General features: G+C 46.6%; 1 protein-coding gene across 1 annotated transcript in view; it reads right to left on the reverse strand.

The window, feature by feature from the left end:
• The window catches only part of abcf2a (ATP-binding cassette, sub-family F (GCN20), member 2a), a 76927-nt gene that overhangs the window by 56152 nt on the left and 6722 nt on the right, over nt 1-14053 (reverse strand). The window lies entirely within an intron of this gene.

Raw genomic sequence — 14053 nt, forward strand, 5'->3', positions numbered from 1 at the left:
AACCTATATCCGTAGCTTTACTAACTTCAGGCTCCACCAAAATAACATTCCCGACAGTTCCTTCAAACTTTTATTGCCTATATCCTAATTCACACTAAGTCCCATTCCCCATTATTCTGGCAATCATTCTAGATCTTGATACAGCAATGCCTCAAATCTTGTTTTCATAGTGGTGGCCTTGTTCCTTCTAATCCCAAATTACTGTCAACCTACATCTGGGATCTTGCACACTCTAAATAATTTCACTGAAACTGGCATGGAATCAAGAGCCCAAGCTCCAACCAGGTTCTTTATCATATTCTCTACCCTCAATTGTCCTGAGTTTAACTTATCTTTTACTTTGCATAGTTCAGTTTCAAATGTGTGAAGCCCCAAATAAGATTTTTACTGCTAATGCTGTAGGGCATTTAATTTAGTAGCTTTCGTAAAAGCAGTGTCCTGCTGGTAGAATGCTTTGGTTTCGGCTAAAGAGGAGCTATGGCATTCAACTTAGGATAGTGGAGTTGGCAGAAGAGCGGACAGAGATTAGTGACGGACACTGTTGAGGTTTGTGGGCTTTTGGTGGGAAATACGAGAAGAAAAGATCAGGAGAGATGGTCAAAGGATTCAATCCGACGGGAAGACGTGATTGCAAGGAGAGCTTTGCAAGACCAAGGAGCCAAAGATGAGTCATACCCAGCTTTTGGACATTATGAGCTTCAACTTCATGTGCACATTTAGACTGGCTTAATTGTAACTGGCCCTTCTATTTCTTTTCTCTTCACTGCTTGATAAAGGTGAAATTAGTAAATATACTTTTATAATTGTATGCAATTTACGATCCGTTATTTCTTGCCAATTGATAATTGTGTCTGGGCAGTAGTTACACAGTATTCACTCAAACTGGGGTACCATTAAATTGAAACATCACAACTTTCTTGTTTGGTTGAACCAGAAGCATACCGACCCGAGGAGTATATTGTTTAAGAAAGGTGGCCACTAAATCATATGGCTGTTCGCAGAGCCTGTTAACTAGCCAAGTTTGCATATGAGCTAGGTGAGGATCATAAATGCTTTGTTAATCAACTCATTGAAGTACCAGGAGATATTTACTATATTAAACTTGTTACATAAAAGTAATAATGAGGAAAGTCTGTGATCCAAGGGCACAGCCTCAGAACAAAGGAACATTCATTTATAACTGAAATGGGCAGGAATTTTTTCAGTTAAAGAATGATGATTCTGTGGAATTTGTTGCCAGAGAGTTGTAGGCCATGTCATTGGCTGTCCTTAAGGTTCTAGACTGGTAAGAGGGTTTAGGGTTACAGGGAGAAGACTGGATAAGATGATTTTAATAAAAGCCATGATCGAATGGCAGAGGAAACTCAGAAGGGAAAAATGGCCTAATTCTGTTCCTGTATCTTATGTTCTAAAAGGAAATCTGCATCAAATCTGACCAACATTCATCTGAGGTATAGACCACCTGGCACTTGGCTCCTGAGGAATGGCTCTGCAGCCTCTACACCCTCTGAACAAATCATGAAGTGCTGCCCAACTCTGGTTGATCACTGCGAAAAAAAAACCTACACATCTTGAAACAGTTAGCAGCTGGCCACATCTGCAATAATCCTATCAATTCAGAATACAGGAATACAAACCAGTTGGTTAGATTGAGATGTTTGGGGGGTGGGGGGGAAGAAATGATGAATAATACTTTTCCACACCAAGAATAGTTGAAATTGGAATGAGCTGCCAGTGACGCAACAACAATATTTCAGAGGTTTCTGGATTAATTATATATTCCTCTATCTCCTGCTCACTTCAATACTTTTCAAGATGCATAAATGAGCATGGCATAAAGGGATGTAGAATTCATGCAAGCAAGTTGCATTAGTACAGACAAGAAGTCAATTAGAATAGCAGAATTAGGCCATTCAGCATATGTTAGCTGCTCTGCCATTCAACCATAGCTTGATATATTTTCCTTCTCAACCCCACTCTGCTGCCTTCTACACATGACCTTTAATAATTAAGGAGCCATCGATCTCTGCTTTAAATATATACAATGACTTGGCCTCCACAGCTGTCTGTGGCAATGAATTCCACAGATTCACCATCTTTTGGCTAAAGGTATTCTTCCTCATCTCTGTTCTGAAGGGACAGCCTTCTATTCCGAGGCTGTGCCCTCTAGTCCTAGACTCTGCCACTATTGAAAACACCCTCTGTATGTCCACTCTATCTAGGCCTTTCAATATATACGAACAAGATGGCTGGAGTAGACATGGTGAGCCTACATAAGCCTGTATCAATGCTATGCGACTCTGACTTTGAATAAAAAGATATTGCAGAAACAATTAAAATTACAAATTTCAAAACTAATGGAAGTGACCCAAAAACTCAAGTCCAGGCATTTTGAGCACAGTGTACATGCTATCTACCTCCCAGAGTACACAATAGCAAGGTCAAACAAAAGAATACATTTTATCTAGTCATGCAACAGGCCATTTGGCCCAGCACATTCACACCAATGGAAACCTACCCTCATTAATCACAAATTCCAGCACTTGGCCCAAACCTTCTTTTCTAGGTGATTCAAATGTACATCCAGATCTTAAATGTTGCCTGTGACTCTGCTTTCACCACTCTTCAACAGTGTATTCTGGAATTCACCAATCTGATTAATAGAAGTCCCCTTCATATCCCTTCTAAATCATTTACCTTTTACCCAAAATCTATGACTAAGTTTACCTGTCTATATTAGGAATGTCACCTGCAATTTACCCTATCTATAAGCTCTTTAACCTCTTCTACACCAAGTAAAGCAAACCCCTGGCCTGTGCAATCCCTTCTCCTGGACAAAGAGGTAGTCACAGGATACAGGGGAGCAGCTACAGGATTGCTTCAAGATGGTGGACTGGGCCTTGTCCAATGACTCAGAGGATCCTGAAATACACCTTGGTTGTCATGGACTTTATTAAAAGTTGTACACCACTGTGTCTCCACAAAATCATTAAGGTCCCCCCCCCTCCCCCAACCAGAAGCCCTATATAAATCTGGAGAGCCGTAATCTGCTGAAGGACAATCAGAGACTTCCAGGTGTGGCAACCAAGTAAAATACAAGAGATCCAGGTACGATCTCTGGAAAGCCATCTCACATGTGATGTGTCAGGATTTGAACACCTCTTACAAAGTGAAACAGAGTGGCAGAGATGACAAACACGAGGAAATCTGCAGATGCTAGAAATTCAAACAACACCCGTCTCGGCCCAAAACATTGACAGTGCTTCTCCTTATAGATGCTGCCTGCCCTGCTGTGTTCCACCAGCATTTTGTGTGTGTTGGCAGAGATGACAACAAAGCTTCTCACCCTGATGAACTCATGCCTCTTAAGCTCGTTTTAACTGTCAAAACATGGAGGCAACTTCACAAACTCCCAGAGCTCTGATCACCCTGTGATTTCAGTGACATAACAGCATTCTTCACAAGGGAGAACCCACGAAGGATCTGGCCCAGATGGTGTACCTGGCTTGAGTACTAAAGACCTATACCAATCAACTGGCTGGAGTGTTCACTGATATCTTTAACCTCTCGCTTCAGCAGTCTGAGGTACTCACCTGCTTCAAGCAGGCTTTAATTATACCAGTGCCCAAAAAGAACATAGCAACCTGCCTCAATGACTGTTGTCCAGCAGCACCTACATCCACTGTGATGAAACATATTAACATTTTCCTGAGGAGAGACTTTGATCTGCTCTAATTTGCCTACCACCTTAACAGGTCAACAGCAGATTCAATTTCTTTAGCTCTTTACTTAACACTGGAACATCTGGATAGCAAAGATTCATACACCAGGATGCACTTCATTTACTCCCATTCGGCATTCAATACTATCTTCCCTTCAAAGCTGATCAGTAAGCTTCAAGAACTAGGCCTCAATACCTCCTTGTGCAACTGGATATTTGATTTCCTCACTTGCAGATTCTAGTCAGTTGACACTGACAAAAACAGCTCCTCCACAATCTCCAGTGGCAAGGTTGTGTACTTAGACTTTACTTGCCTGAAACTTATGACTGTGAGGCCAAGCTGATAACACCACCGTTGTTGGTCAAATCAAAGGTATTGATGAATATAGGAGATTGAAAATCTGGCCGAGTAGTGTCACATCAACAAGCTTCACTGAATGTCAGCAAGACCAAGGAGTTGGTTATTGACTTCAGGAGGAGGAAACCAGAGGTCCTAAGCCAATCCTCATTGGGGCAATCAGAGGTGGAGAGAAACAGCAACTTAAATTCCTCGGTGTCATCCTTTCAGAGGACGTGTTCTGGTCCAGCATGCAAGGCCAATTATGAAGAAAGCAAAGAAGCACTTCTGCTTTATTAGAAGTTTGTAAAGATTCAGCATGTCATCTAAAAACAGCAGACTTCTTTCAATGTGTGGTGGAGAGTATATTAACTGGTAACATCACAGCCTGGCATGGAATCACCAATGCTTTGAATGGAAAAGTACTGCCCAGTCTAGTACAGGTAAAGCCCTCCCCACCATTGAGCATATCTACACAGAGCTCTGTTGACAGAAAGCAGCACCCATTATCAAGGACCCCCATGTTCCTGGCTGTGCTTCTTGCTGTCATCAGGAAAGTACAGGAGACTCAGGACCCCCACCACCAGGTTCAGGAACAGTTATTACCCCCCAATCATCAAGCTCTTGAACCAAGGGAAGACAGCAAGATCCTTCCAGTAAGATGGCAGGACATTTAATTGCAGTGGCTTCTACTGGGCTAACCAAAGGTGTTACTGTAGCGGTGTGCTACACGCAGCCCTAAAATAATGACACGGAGTCGGTAAACTGCAGTTAAAGAAGACTTTATTCGAACTTCACAGCCTTGCTTTAAAGCCTCCCTGATCCCGCCCTCCCCGGGCGTGGATGCTGTAGGGGCATATACTCACAATCCCGCGCAGGCTTTTCCCTTTGTTAGTGAAGCAGACCTGGCGCCCTTTTGGGACTGGCCTTTGTGCCGGCGCACTGGCTATTTGTGAGCTGGTTCGAGTGCGCTAGGAAGTGGGTCACCACATTACTGTCTTTTTTACGATCACAAGGTGCTGTTGGACATTAAGAACTTAAATACTGCAGGTCTACATTATCAATGAGTTGCTCATTGGCAGAGAAACTGAATGAGCTGGACGTTGCAGGTTGTGCTGCTGTCTGCATTAGAGGTGTCAGAGGAGTCAGTGTGCAGTTTAACAGCCAGTGATCTTAGTCACTTTTCTTATGATCACAAGAAGCTGCTGGAAATTGTTAATGTGGAATTCTGCACGTCAGATTCACTGATATATTGGCAGATGGCAGGGCAGACTGTGAGGGAGCTGGATGGCCTCAATCACAGCGAGAACTAGGCCTCAAGATGTGGCGTCACCTGCTTATAGCAGCCTAGGAAAGAGGCATGGAGTTGATGCACTCCAACGGCTGCCACCCCCAAAGTTCGCTCAGCAGAAAACAAGCCATATTGTGTTTGACTGCAGACTACTGTAATATTCATAGACCAAGAGTCTTGGATATTATTTTTTGTGTGACAGTATTTTACTGATATTGTGGCGACCCATTTCCTGGCACATCTGAACCGGCTCACAATTAGCCAGCGTTCCGGCTAAGGGAGATAGCCTACAGGGGTTTGCAAGCACAGAGCTTTGGAGCCTCTGCGCCACGGGGGGCAGGCTGAGGGAGGCTAAAAAGCAAGGCTGGGTATTTCGAATAAAGTTTTTTCCTTCGACTGCAGTTACCGACTCCGTGTCGAAATTTTAGCGCTGCATGTAGCACACCGCTACAATTGGTGACCCCGACGGTCCAAACGATTTTTGGACCAGAAATGACCAACGCCGCCTCTGTTCATGCGGTTTCGCTGAAACTGCTGGGTTTCTGGACACAGCGACCGAACCTGTGGTTCCAGCAAGCGGAAGCCCAATTCCACGTTCGGCAGATCACCTAAGAACACACCCGCTACTACTACATGGTGAGCTCCCTCGACCAGGACACAGCGGCCCAGGTCGCGGAGTTCGTACAGCCGCCCCCGGCAGACGGCAAGTACAAGGAATTCAAAGCCCTGCTCCTCAGGACTTTCGGACTCTCACGGTGCGAGCGGGCTGCCCGTTTACTGCACCTGGATGGCTTGGGAGACAGACCTCCATCGGCTTTAATGAATGAGATGTTGTCTCTGGCCGACGGACACACACCCTGCCCCATGTTTGAGCAGGCATTCCTGGAGCAGCTGCCCGAGGACATACGCCTGCTGCTGTCCGACGCGGATTTCAGTGACCCCCGGAAGGTGGCAGCCCGGGCGGACTTGCTGTGGAACGCCAAAAAGGTGAGTGGGGCGTCCATCGCACAGATCACCCAGCCACGCTCCCAGCAGCAAACCAGTCCAGGCCCGGCCACAGAGCCCGCCAACCCCAGGGGCAGGGGTGGGGGGCCCAACCAACACTGGTGCTTCTACCACCAGCAGTGGGGCGCAGAAGCCTGCCGTTGTCACCCGCCCTGCAAGTTCCTGGGAAACGCCAGGGCCAGCCACCGCTGATGGCTACGGCGGCTGGCCATTGGGATAGCCTCCTGTATGTGTGGGACAGAAGGTCAGGACGCCGGTTTTTGGTCGACACCGGTGCCAAGATCAGCGTTTTACCTCCGACGAGTTACTACATCCGCAGCAGGGCACCGGGTCCCCCCGAGGGCCGTGAACGGCAGCAGAGTAAAGACCTATGGCACCCGTCAGGTGTAGCTACAGTTCGGCTCCAGCCAGATCACGTGGGACTTCACACTGGCCGCCGTAGCCCAACCGCTTCTGGATGCAGATTTTTTGTGGGCTCACAGCCTACTGGTTGACCTGCCCAGGAAGAGACTGGTACACGCTGAGACCTTTCAGGCGTTCTCCCTGGGTGCAGCCCAGTTGCCAGCCCCTCACCTCGACTCCATCACGCTATCCGACAACAACTTCACCAGGGTCCTGGCGGATTTCCCATCGGTTCTTGCACCGCAGTTCACAGCGGCCATGCTCTGACATGGCATACAGCACCAATTTCCGACCCAGGGACCACCCCTCCACGCCCGTGCTCGGCGGCTTCCCCGGACAAGCTCTGACTGGCGAAGGAGGAGTTCAAGAGGATGGAGGAATTGGGGATCATCCGGCGGTCCGACAGCCCATGGGCCTCCCCCCTGCACATGGTGCCCAAAGCGACAGGAGGCTGGAGACCGTGCGGCGACTACCGCAGGCTGAACAAGGCTACCACACCGGACCGCTACCCTGTGCCGCACATTCAGGACTTTGCAGCAAACCTGCACGGCGCATGGATCTTCTCCAAGGTAGACCTCGTCCGAGGGTACCATCAAATCCCGATGCATCCTGACGACATCCCCAAAACGGCTCTCATCACCCCGTTTGGCCTTTTCGAGTTCCTCCGCATGCCGTTCGGCCTGAAGAATGCCGCACAGACGTTCCAGCGGTTAATGGAGGCGGTGGGACGGGACCTGGACTTCGCATTCATCTATTTGGACGACATCCTCATAGCCAGCAGCAGTCGTCAGGAGCATCTGTCCCACCTCCGTCAACTCTGCGCCCGACTGAGTGAGTACGGTCTAACAATCAACCCCGCCAAATGCCAGTTCGGACTCGATACCATTGACTTCCTGGGCCACAGGATTACTAAAGACAGGGCAACCCCTCTGCCCGCTAAGGCAGATGCGGTCTGCCACTTCCCCCGACCCACCACGATCAAAAGCCTTCAGGGATTTGTAGGTATGGTCAATTTCTACCACCGTTTCCTCCCTTCAGCTGCCCGGATCATGCGCCCCCTGTTCGCCCTGATGTCGGGTCCGAGCAAGGACATTACCTGGGACGAGCAGTCCGCCGCCGCTTTTGTTCAAACGAAGGAAGCTTTGGCGAACGCCGCGATGCTAGTACATCACAGAATGGACGCCCCTACCGCCCTCACAGTGGACGCATCTAACACGGCAGTCCATGGGGTACTGGAGCAACTCATTGCTGGTCACTGGCAACCCCTGGCGTTTTTCAGCAAACACCTGTGGCCACCCGAGCTCAAGTACAGTGCTTTCAACCAGGAACTGTTGGCGCTCTACCTGGCAATCCGGCATTTCAGGTATTTCTTTAGAAGATAGGCCCTTCACCGCATTCACGGACCACAAACCACTTACCTTTGCGTTTACGAAAGCATCCGACCCCTGGTCGTCCCACCAGCAACACCACCTGTCCTACATCTCTGAATACACGACAGATGTCCGGCATGTCTCTGGTAAGGACAATGTCGTGGCGGATGCGCTCTCTTGCCCTACCATTCAGGCCCTTTCCCAAGGAGTAGACTTTGAGGCACTGGCAGAGGCACAGCAGGCAGTTGAGGAGATTCCGAGTTACAGAACCGCAGTCTCCGGTTTGCAGCTCCAGGACCTCCCCATAGGCCCAGGTGAGAGGACCCTACTCTGTGACGTCGCCACCGGCCAGCCCCGTCCCGTCGTCCCAACAGCCTGGCGGCGCTGTGTTTTCGACTCCATTCATAACTTGGCGCATCCCTCCATCCGGACAACTGTCCGGATGGTTTCCAGCAGGTTCGTTTGGCACGGACTCCACAAGCAGGTCAGTGAATGGGCCAAAACGTGTATGCACTGCCAGACGGCCAAGGTGCAGTGGCACACCAAAGCCCCACTGCAGCAGTTCCACCCCGCCCACCGGCATTTCGACCACATTCATGTGGATATCGTGGGCCCCCTGCCAGTGTCGCGAGGAGCGCGGCACCTACTGACTGTTGTGGACAGGTTCACAAGATGGCCGGAGGCGGTCCCGCTCACCGACACCACCTCCGAATCTTGCGCCCAGGCACTGATCTCCACCTGGATATCTCACTTTGGTGTGCCGGCCCACGTTACCTCCGACAGAGGCGCCCAGTTCACCTCCAGCCTGTGGTCAGCTATGGCCAGGCTTTTGGGGACTCAGCTGCACCACACCACTGCCTACCACCCACAGTCGAACGGGCTAGTGGAGCGTTTCCACCGTCACCTGAAGTTGGCTCTCATGGCCCACCTGCGAGGAGCTAACTGGGTGGACGAGCTTCCCTGGGTCCTACTCGGCATCCGCACGGTGCCCAAAGACGATCTGCACGCCTTGTCGGCCGAGTTGGTGTACGGCGCACCCCTGGTTGTCCCCGGGGAGTTCATACCAGCCCCAAGGGGGCAAGAGGAAGAACCCGCAGCAGTCCTGGGCAGACTATGCAAGAAGCTCGGTAACCTGGCCCCCATACCCACTTCACAGCACAGGCGGAACCCGACCTGCGTACCCAAAGACCTGCAGAACTGTAAGTTTGTGTTTGTACGAAGGGGCGGGCATTGGCCATCGCTGCAACGGCCCTATGAGGGGCCGTTTACGGTGCTCTGGAACAACGGGTCCATGTTTGTGCTGGACGTTGGGAGGAAAGAGGAAGTTTTCACGGTGGACTGACTCAAACCGGCCCATGTGGACTTGGCGTAACCGGTTGAGTTTCCGGCACCGCGGTGCAGAGGCCGAGCTCCCAAGCAGGTTCCGGCCCAGACTGTGGACATTGGGGGGTGTATCGTGGGTTCTGGGGGGGAGGTTATGTGGCGACCCATTTCCTGGCACATCCGAACCGGCTCACAATTAGCCAGCGTTCCAGCTAAGGGAGATAGCCTAAGGGGGTTTGCGAGCACAGAGCTTTGGAGCCTCTGCACCACGGGGGGCAGGTTGAGGGAGGCTAAAAAGCAAGGCTGGGTATTTCGAATAAAGTTTTTTCCTTCGACTGCAGCTACCGACTCCGTGTCGTAATTTTAGCGCTGCATGTAGCACACCGCTACAATATCTTATACAGTATCTATAAAAAGTATTCACCCTCCATCCCCACCCCCCGGAAGTTTTCATGTTTTATGGTTTTACAACATTGAATCATAGTGGATTTAATTTGGCTGTTTTGACTCTGAACAACAGAAAAAGACTCATATCAAAGTGATCTAAATTAATTAGAAATGTAAAACAAAATAATTGGTTGTGTATGTATTCACCCTTCCCCCCCCCAACCTTTAATATGACATACCAAATCATCACTGGTGCAGACAATTGGTTTAGAAGTCACATCATTAGTTAAATGGAGATCTGTTTTTGGATACCTGTGTGCAGTCAAAGTGTTTCAATTGAATGTAGTAAGAATACATCTGTACCTGGAAGGTCCAACTGCTGGTGAGTACATATGCTGGCAAGCACTGCACCATGAAGACAAAAGAACAGTCCAAGCAACTTTGCAAAATGGTTATTGAAAAGCACTAGTCAGGAGATGGATACAAGGAAACTGAATATCCTTTGGAGTACAGTTAAATCAATCATCAAGAAATGGAAAGGATATGGCACAGCTATAAATCTGCTGAGAGCAAGCCGTCTTCCAAAACTGAGACACTATGCAAAGCAGAAATGCAAAAGGGAGGCCACCAAGAGACCTATGACACCTCTGAAGGAGTTACAGGCTTCAGTGATTGAGATGGAGAGTGGAAAAGAGAAATCCTTGGTTGAAAAACCTCACACAAAATATCAGCTAGAGTTTGCCAGAAGGCAAGTGGGAGACTCTGAAGCCGGCTGAAAGAAGGTTCTAAGGTCTAATGCAGGGGTGGGCAAACTTTTTGACTTGTGGGCCACAAAGGGTTCTAAAATTTGACAGGGGGGCTGGACCAGGAGCAGATGGACGGAGTGTTTTGGTAATACACCTCATAAGAGAAAATAAAATATCATGGGATATGTAGAAAATATGTGCTTTAATTTCAATTGAAAATGAACAATTGCATTACAACAAAATATCTATCTTTGAAGTCCCATGGTATTTAGCTATTTATTGAAATTACTTTTAAAACACTTAAAATTAAATGAATACAGCTTTTTTTAATAGTAAGTTATTATTTTAAAGCACTGAAAATTCTGTTATCCTTCAAGATATTATCATCATCACTCTCCTCCTGACCGTCTTTATTTCAAAAACGGTAGGAGATGCAGGTTTTCTTGTCCTGCTCCTTATTCAATTGTCCCGAGCCAAAACTCAACAACGACCAGCACAAAGACAGAACAGTGACAGCGCGCCAGTATGTGGAGCGCGTTATTTGATCTGGAGCGCATTTTTATTTTGAGAATGTATGTGCACCTGCGCACTACTCATGTCCATCACTTAACAGAAATGACATGTAACATGTAAGGCTTATTGAAAAAAATATTTTCAAATGCATTTTTTACATAACACAACGAAGAAACTTATTTTTAATTTCAGTGGGAACAGTGTTGTTGCTCTCCCTTTTTAGACAGCACATCAAAGTCTGGATTTAGTTTTGTTGTGGCGATTCTCAGGATGGATCTGAGGTGTTGGTCAGTTAACTTGGATCTGTGGCTGGCTTTGTTGATGTCCATGACGCTGAACGCCTGTTCACACAAATAGGTCGAGCCGAACAAAGAGTAAAGCGCAAATGTGGAGTAATACGCTGCACCTCAACAAAGGTCAATGTATATAGAGTGCATCATCTATTGGGAAAACGCCAGAATTGTGGAGAAAAAACATTAACAAAGTTTATTAATATAATTTCATCAAATTCTGCGGGCCGGATTAAAAAGCCACATATGGCCCCCGGGCCGTAGTTTGCCCATGCCTGGTCTAATGAAACCATCAAACTATTCATGTTTGGCATCAGCCAAATACTCCAACCACAAACTGTTCCAGCAGCTACCATCCGGGAAATGGTACCACAGCACAAAAGCCAGGACCAACAGGCTCTTGGACAGCTTCTTCCACCAGGCCATCAGACTGATCAATTCATGCTGATAAAATTATATTTCTATCTTATATTGACTATCCTGTTGTACATACTATTTATTATGAATTACCATAAATTGCACATTGCAAATTTAGATGGAGAAGTAATATGAAGATATTTACTCAAGTATACGAAGGATGTAAGTAATAAAGTCAATTCAATTAATCAAAAACATACCATCTCTACTGGTAAGTACAATGACTGCATCATGATGTATAGATGCTTCACTAGAACAAACCCTGGAAGGCTTGTGAATGTAGAGGGTAAAATGAATGCAACAAAATACAAGGAAATCCTGAAGGAAAACCTAATGCAGTCTACAAGAGAACTGTGACTTGTGAAAAGATTTGTTTTCCAGCAAGACAATGAGCCCAAACATAAAGCCAAAGCTATATAGGAATGGCTTAAAAACAAAGTTAATGTCCTAAAGTGACCAAATAAGAGTTCAGGCCTCAATCCCATTGAGAATTTGTGGCTGTACTTGAAAAAAGCTGTTCACTTATGATCCTCATACAATCTAACAGAGCCTGAGCAGTTTTGTAGTGAAGAATGGGGGGGAAAATTGCAGTACCCAGATGTATAAAGCTGATAGAGATCTATCCATGTAGATTCAAGGCTGTAATTGCCGCTAAAGGTACATCTACTAAATACTGACTTGAAAAGGGTGAATACTTGAGCAATCAATTGTTTTGTGTTTATATTTGTAATTAATTTAGATCACTTTGTAGAGGTCTGTTTTCACTTTAACACAAAAGAAAATTTTTCTGTTGATCAATGTCAAAAAAAGCCAAATTAAATCCACTGTGATTCAATGTTACAAAATAATAAAACATGAAAACTTCCAAGGGGGTTGAATACTTTTTATAGACATTGCACGTGCTCACTATCTTATGTGTTATGAGTGCTTTGCGCTGTTACTGTTGGGACTGTGTTTTGCACCTTGACCCTAAAGTAACACTGTTTTGTTTGTTATAATCATGTATATTAATCTATGGCTGAATGACAAACTTAGAAACATAGAAAACCTACAGCACAATTCAGGCCCTTCGGCCCACAAAGCTGTGCTGCTCATGTCCTTACCTTAGAAATTACCTAGGGTTACTCATAGCCCTCTATTTTTCTGAGCTCCATGTAGCTATCCAGGAGTCTCTTAAAAGGACCCTATCATATCTGCCTCCACCACTGTCACCAGCAGTCCATTCCAGACACTCACCACTCTCTGCGTAAAAAACTTACCCCTGACATCTCCTCTGTACCTACTTCCAAGCCCTTAAAACTGTGCCCTCTCATGCTCGCCACTTCAAAAAGCCTGACTATCCACATGATCAACACCTCTCATCATCTTATACACCTCTATCAGGTCACCTCTCATCCTCTGTCGCTCCAAGAAGAAAAGGCCAAGTTCACTCAACCTATTCTCGTAAGGCATGCTCCCCAATCCAGGCAACATCCTTGCAAATCTCCTCTGCACCCTTTCTATGGCTTCCACATCCTTCCTGTAGTGAGGCGACCAGAACCAAGCACAGTACTCCAAGAGGGGTCTGACCAGGGTCCTATATAGTTGCATCTTCAACTTGAACTTTAATTTCACTCAACATTACTCACCCCATTGCTGAACTATTCCCACAACCTATGGACTCACTTTCAAGGACTCTTCATCTATTGTTCTCAAAATTGATGACTTATTTTTCTTTCAGTATTTGCACATTGATGCTTGTCCATCCTATTTCATTGATTCTATTGTGTTTCTTGTATTTACTGTGAATGCCAGCAAGAAAATGAACCACAAGGCTTTATATGGTGACTATTACATATACTTTGAACTTTGAATCTGCACTGCACCCTGTCCAGTGCTATCATTTCTTTCTTATTGCGTGTTAATTTTTCTGATTCAAGGGATGAAACTCCAAAGATTAAATGAGGGTGAGGAAAAGGAAAAGTCAGGACATACCAGGCAAGATAACTTAACCTATTCTTCTAACAATGTGTTCCCATCAGACACTATGTACTCATGTGGAAAACCTCAATGTTCACTGTATCTGCTATTGAATCAAACTGGCCCAGAATTGTATTCTACAAGTTAACCAACCACTTGTTCTAAGATTAAAGGATTGCAGCAAAATAGCACAGTCAGCAAAGTCAACAGATATTCTTCCCCACACTGGACAACACTGACCTTCCCCATAAACCTTGTGGAGAAGGAGTCCGCATGATGTTGTTAGCTGTGG

The sequence above is a fragment of the Hypanus sabinus genome, chromosome 1 (assembly GCF_030144855.1).
Source record: "Hypanus sabinus isolate sHypSab1 chromosome 1, sHypSab1.hap1, whole genome shotgun sequence".
Lineage (NCBI taxonomy): Eukaryota > Metazoa > Chordata > Chondrichthyes > Myliobatiformes > Dasyatidae > Hypanus > Hypanus sabinus.